The sequence below is a fragment of the Arachis hypogaea genome, chromosome 13 (assembly GCF_003086295.3).
Source record: "Arachis hypogaea cultivar Tifrunner chromosome 13, arahy.Tifrunner.gnm2.J5K5, whole genome shotgun sequence".
Lineage (NCBI taxonomy): Eukaryota > Viridiplantae > Streptophyta > Magnoliopsida > Fabales > Fabaceae > Arachis > Arachis hypogaea.
The window spans coordinates 72,641,178-72,647,413 of NC_092048.1; the positions used below are offsets into that span (position 1 = coordinate 72,641,178).

Below are 6,236 nucleotides of genomic sequence, written 5' to 3' on the forward strand. Positions count from 1 at the left end.
AAAGAGCCAACATATTTAACATTCTTAAACAACAACTTCAAAAGACATATGCACTGTTCAAGCATTCATTCAGAAAACAAGAAGCATTGTCACCACATCAATATAATTAAACTAAGTTCAAGGATAAATTCGAAACTCATGTACTTGTTCTTTTGAATTAAAACAGTTTTCATTTAAGAGAGGTGATGGATTCATAGGACATTCATAACTTTAAGACAAAGTTACTAAATACTAATGATCATGTAATGAAGACACAAACATGGATAAGCACTTAACATAGAAAATGAAAAACAGAGAAAGTAAGAACAAGGAATGAGTCCACCTTAGTGATGGTGGCGTTTCCTTCTTGAGGAACCAATGATGTCCTTGAGCTCTTCTATGTCTCTTCCTTGTCTTTGTTGCTCCTCCCTTATTGCTTTTTGATCTTCTCTAATTTCATGAAGGATGATGGAGTGCTCTTGATGTTCCACCCTTAGTTGTCCCATGTTGGAACTTAATTCTCCTAGGGAGGTGTTGATTTGCTCCCAAAAATTCTGTGGAGGAAAGTGCATCCCTTGAGGTATCTCAGGGGTTTCTTGATGATGAGCTTCTTCATGTGACTGTTGAGATCCATGAATGTGCTCTCTTGTTTGCTCCATCCTTTTCTTAGTGATGGGCTTGTGAGATGAATCTTTCCATCTCCCATGGCTCAGAGGTGAAAGCAATTGTCTTCCCTTTCCTCTTCTTGAGGTTTCTCTGGCCTTAGGTGCCATTAATGGTAATGGAAAAACAAAAAGCGTATGCTTTTACCACACCAAACTTAGAATATTGCTCGCCCTCGAGAAAGAGAAGAAAGAATAGATAAAGAAGAAGAAGATATAGAGGAGATGGAGGGATGTGTGTATTCGGTCATATGGGTGGGATTGGGTGGGAAAGAGATTTTGAATTTTTAAGGTAGGTGGGGTGTATGGATGTGAGTGGTAAAGTAGTGATAGGAAAGAGAGATTGAGGTGATTGGTGAAGAGTTTTGGGGAAGAGTGTTTATGGGATGGTGTGAAAGAGGGGTGAGAAGAAGTGAGTGGAGGTAGGTGGGGATCCTGTGGGGTCCACAGATCTTGAGGTGATCCTGTGGGGTCCACAGATCCTAAGGTGTTCAAGGATTTACAACCTTGCACCAAATTAAGCATGCAAAATGCCCTTGCACACAACTCTGGGCGTTCAGCGCCAGATTGGTGCTTGTTCTGGGCGTTGAACGCCCATTTGTTGCCCATTTCTGGCGTTGAACACCAGAACCATGCTTGTTCTGGGTGTTCAGCGCCAGCTCTTCTCCAGGGTGCAATTCTGGCGTTCAAACGCCCAGATGCTGCCCATTTTGGGCGTTCAGCGCCAAAACCATGCTCTGTTCTGGCGTTGAACGCCAGCCAGATGCTTCTTACTGGCGTTTAAACGCCAGTAAGGTCTTCTTCCAGGGTGTGATTTTTCTTCTGCTGTTTTTTATTTTGTTTTCAATTTTTATATTTATTTTGTGACTCCACATGATCATGAACCTAATAAAACATGAAAGAACAAGAAAATAGAATTAGATAAATAAAAATTGGGTTGCCTCCCAACAAGCGCTTCTTTAATGTCAATAGCTTGACAGTGGGCTCTCATGGAGCCTCACAGATGTTCAGAGCATTGTTGAGACTTCCCAACACCAAACTTAGAGTTTGGATATGGGAGTTCAACACCAAACTTAGAGTTTGGTTGTGGCCTCCTAACACCAAACTTAGAGTTTGACTGTGCGGGGCTCTGGTTGACTCTGTTTTTAGAGAAGCTTTTTATGCTTCCTCTTCATGTTTATAGAAGGATAACCTTGAGTTGTAAACACAAGGGAGTCCTCATTCAATTGAAGGACTAATTCACCTCTGTCAACATCAATCACAGCTCTTGCTGTGGCTAGGAAAGGTCTTCCAAGAATGATAGATTCATCCTCATCCTTCCCAGTATCAAGGACTATGAAATCAGCAGGGATGTAAAGGCCTTCAACCTTTACTAACACGTCCTCTACTTGTCCATAAGCCTGTTTTCTTGAATTGTCTGCCATCTCTAATGAGATTTTAGCAGCTTGCACCCCATAGATTCCCAGTTTCTCTATTACAGAGAGGGGCATGAGGTTTATCCCTGAACCAAGGTCACACAGAGCCTTTTCAAAGATCATGTTGCCTATGGTACAAGGTATTACGAACTTTCCAGGATCTTGTTTCTTCTGAGGCAATGTCAGTTGATCCAGATCACTTAGTTCATTGGTGAACAAGGGAGGTTCATCTTCCCAAGTCTCAATACCAAATAATTTGGCATTCAGCTTCATGATTGCACCAAGAAACTTGGCAGCTTGCTCTTCAGTAACATCCTTATTTTCTTCAAAAGAGGAATACTCATCAGAGCTCATGAATGGCATAAGGAGGTTCAATGGAATCTCTATGGTCTCTAGATGAGTCTCAGATTCCTTTGGTTCCTCAGAGGGAAACTCCTTATTGATCACTGGACATCCCAGGAGGTCTTCCTCCTTGGGATTCACGTCCTCTCCCTCCCTTACAGGTTCGGCCATGGTAATTAATTCAATGGCCTTGCACTCTCCTTTTGGATTCTCTTCTGTATTGCTTGGGAGAGTACTAGGAGGGATTTCAGTGATCCTTTTACTCAGCTGGCCCACTTGTGCCTCCAAATTTTTAATGGATGACCTTGTTTCATTCATGAAACTCACAGTGGCCTTAGATAGATCAGAGACTAAGTTTGCTAAATTAGAGGTATTTTGTTCAGAGTTCTCTGTCTGTTGCTGAGTGGATGATGGAAAAGGTTTACTATTGTTAAACCTATTTCTTCCACCATTATTAAAGCCTTGTTGAGGCTTTTGTTGATCCTTCCATGAGAGATTTGGGTGATTTCTCCATGATGGATTATATGTGTTTCCATAAGGTTCACCCATATAATTTACCTCTGCTATTGCAGGGTTTTCAGGATCATAAGCTTCTTCTTCAGAAGATGCCTCTTGAGTACTGTTGGATGCAGCTTGCATTCCGTTCGGACTCTAAGAAATCATATTGACTTGCTGAGTCAATATTTTATTCTGAGTCAATATAGCATTCAGAGTATCAATTTCAAGAACTCCCTTCTTCATAGGCGTCCCATTATTCACAGGATTCCTTTCAGAAGTGTACATAAACTGGTTATTAGCAACCATGTCAATGAGTTCTTGAGCTTCTGCAGGCATTTTCTTTAAGTGAATGGATCCACCTGCAGAAGTATCCAATGACATTTTAGCTAATTTAGACAGACCATCATAGAATATATCCAGGATGGTCCATTCTGAAAGCATGTTAGAAGGACACTTTTTGGTCAGTCCTTTGTATCTCTCCCAAGCTTCATAGAGGGATTCACCTTCTTTCTGTCTGAAGGTCTGAACATCCACTCTAAGCTTACTCAGCTTTTGAGGAGGAAAGAACTTGGCTAAGAAAGCCTTGACCAGCTTATCCCAAGAGTTCAGGCTATCCTTAGGTTGAGAGTCCAACCATATTCTAGCTCTGTCTCTCACAGCAAAAGGGAAAAGCATGAGCCTGTAGACTTCAGGATCTACTCCATTAGTCTTTACAGTATCACATATCTGCAAGAATTCAGTTAAGAACTGAAAAGGATCTTCAGATGGAAGTCCATGAAACTTGCAGTTCTGCTGCATCAGAGAAACTAATTGAGGTTTCAGCTCAAAATTGTTTGCTCCAATAGCAGGAATGGAGATGCTTCTTCCATGTAAATTGGAATTAGGTGCATTAAAGTCACCAAGCATTCTCCTTGCATTATTATTATTTTTGGCTGCCATCTCCTCTTTTTGTTCGAAAATTTCTAAAAGGTTGTCTCTGGACTGTTGTATTTTAGCTTCTCTTAGTTTCCTTTTCAGAGTCCTTTCAGGTTCTGGATCTGCTTCAACAAGAATATTCTTGTCTTTGCTCCTACTCATATGAAAAAAAGGGACAGAAAAATAATAATAATAATAGGGATCCTTTTTACCACAGTATAGAGGTCCCTGTGTGAATAGAAGAAAAGAAGAAGAGAAAATCTGAACTCAGAGAGAGAGAGGGGGTTCGGATTTTTGGTGAGTGAAGAAGAGATGTTAGTAAATAAATAAACAAATAGAAGAAGATGAGAGGGGGAAGTGAATTTTCGAAAATAATTTTTTGAAAAAGAGTTAGTGGTTTTCGAAAATAGTTTTTGAAAAAGGTTAATGATTTTTGAAATTTTAAAATCAAAAGTTAAAATAATTAGTTAATTAAAAAGAAATTTTGAAAAAGAGGGAAGATATTTTCGAAAATTAGAGAGAGAGGGAGTTAGTTAGGTAGTTTTGAAAAAGATAAGAAACAAACAAAAAGTTAGTTAGTTAGTTGAAACAAATTTAAAAATCAATTTTGAAAAGATAAGAAGATAAGTAGTTAGAAAAGATATTTTAAAATCAAATTTTGAAAAAGATAAGATAAAGAGATATTTTTGAAAAGATATGATTGAAATTAGTTTTGAAAAAGATTTGATTTTTAAAATCACAATTAATGACTTGATTCACAAGAAATCACAAGATATGATTCTAGAACTTAAAGTTTGAATCTTTCTTAACAAGTAAGTAACAAACTTGAAATTTTTGAATCAAAACATTAATTGATGATGTTATTTTCGAAAATATGATGTAGAATTAAGAAAAAGATTTTTGAACAATATTTTTTTGAAATTTTCGAAAATAGATAAAAAATGAAAAAGATTTGATTTTTGAAAAAGATTTTGAAAAAAGATAAGATTTTTAAATTGAAAATTTGATTTGACTCATAAAAACAACTAGATTTTAAAAATTTTTGAAAAAGTCAAATCTAATTTTTGAAATTTATGAGAGAAAAAAGGAAAGATATTTTTTTTTATTTTTGAATTTTTAATGATGAGAGAGAAAAACATGAAAATGATGCAATGCATGAAGATTTTTAGATCAAAACAATGAATGCATGCAAGAATGCTATGAATGTCAAGATGAGCACCAAGAACACTATGAATGTCAAGATGAACATCAAGAACTTATTTTTGAAAAATATTTAATACAAAGAAAACATGCAAGACACCAAACTTAAAAATTTTTCATGTATATACACTATGAATGCAAGAATGCATATGAAAAGCAAGAAAAGACACAAAACATGAAAACATCAAGATCAAACAAGAAGACTTACCAAGAACAACTTGAAGATCATGAAGAACACTATGAATGCATGAATTTTTCGAAAAATGCAAGATGAATATGCAATTGACACCAAACTTTCAACTTGACTCAAGACTCAAACAAGAAACACAAAAATAATTTTTTTTTTGTAATTTTATGAATTTTTTGTATTTTCTTTTAATTTTTTTCGAAAATCATTTGAAAAAGAAAAATAAGGATTCCAAAATTTTTAATATGAATTCCAGGAATCTTCAATTCTTAGTCTAAAGCTACAATCTGAGGGTTAGACATGGCTTAATAGCCAGCCAAGCTTTAGAAGATATAAGCAATTCCCTAACATGTGGAGGCCTCAGTCTAAAAGAATTTAGACATGGCTTTACAGCCAGCCAGGCTTCAACATGCTTCATGAAACACTAGAATTCCTTCTTAAAAATTCTGAAGAAAAATATTTTTTTGAAAACATTTATTCTAATTTTTTTTTTCGAAAACAGATGAGAAATTTTTGAAAGGTTTTTGAAAAATTTTTGAAAATAAAACAAAAAGAAAATTACCTAATCTGAGCAACAAGATGAACTGTCAGTTGTTCAAACTCGAACAATCCCCGGCAACGGCGCCAAAAACTTGGTGCACGAAATTGTGATCATCAATGGCGCCATCAACATGGTACGCTCAATTGTAATCTCAACTTTTTATCACAACTTCGCACAACTAACCAGCAAGTGCACTGGGTCGTCCAAGTAATAAACCTTACGCGAGTAAGGGTCGATCCCACGGAGATTGTTGGTATGAAGCAAGCTATGGTCATCTTGTAAATCTTAGTCAGGTGGATATAGAATGTTTATAGAGTTTTCGAATATTAATAATAAAATAGGGATAGAAATACTTATGTAAATTCTTGATGAGAATTTCAGATAAATGTATGGAGATGCTTTCGTCCCTCTAAACCTCTGCTTTCCTACTATCTTCATCCAATCAGTCTTACTCCTTTCTATGGCTGGCTTTATGTAAGGACATCACCGCTGTCAAT

At 36.4% G+C, this 6,236-nt stretch overlaps 1 non-coding gene across 1 annotated transcript; it reads left to right on the forward strand.

The window, feature by feature from the left end:
* The first annotated feature begins 3,331 nt into the window (after positions 1–3,331).
* Positions 3,332–3,439, forward strand: LOC112739827 (small nucleolar RNA R71). The gene has a single exon (XR_003170764.1). It is a non-coding gene; the product is annotated as a small nucleolar RNA R71 (small nucleolar RNA).
* Positions 3,440–6,236: the final 2,797 nt, after the last annotated feature.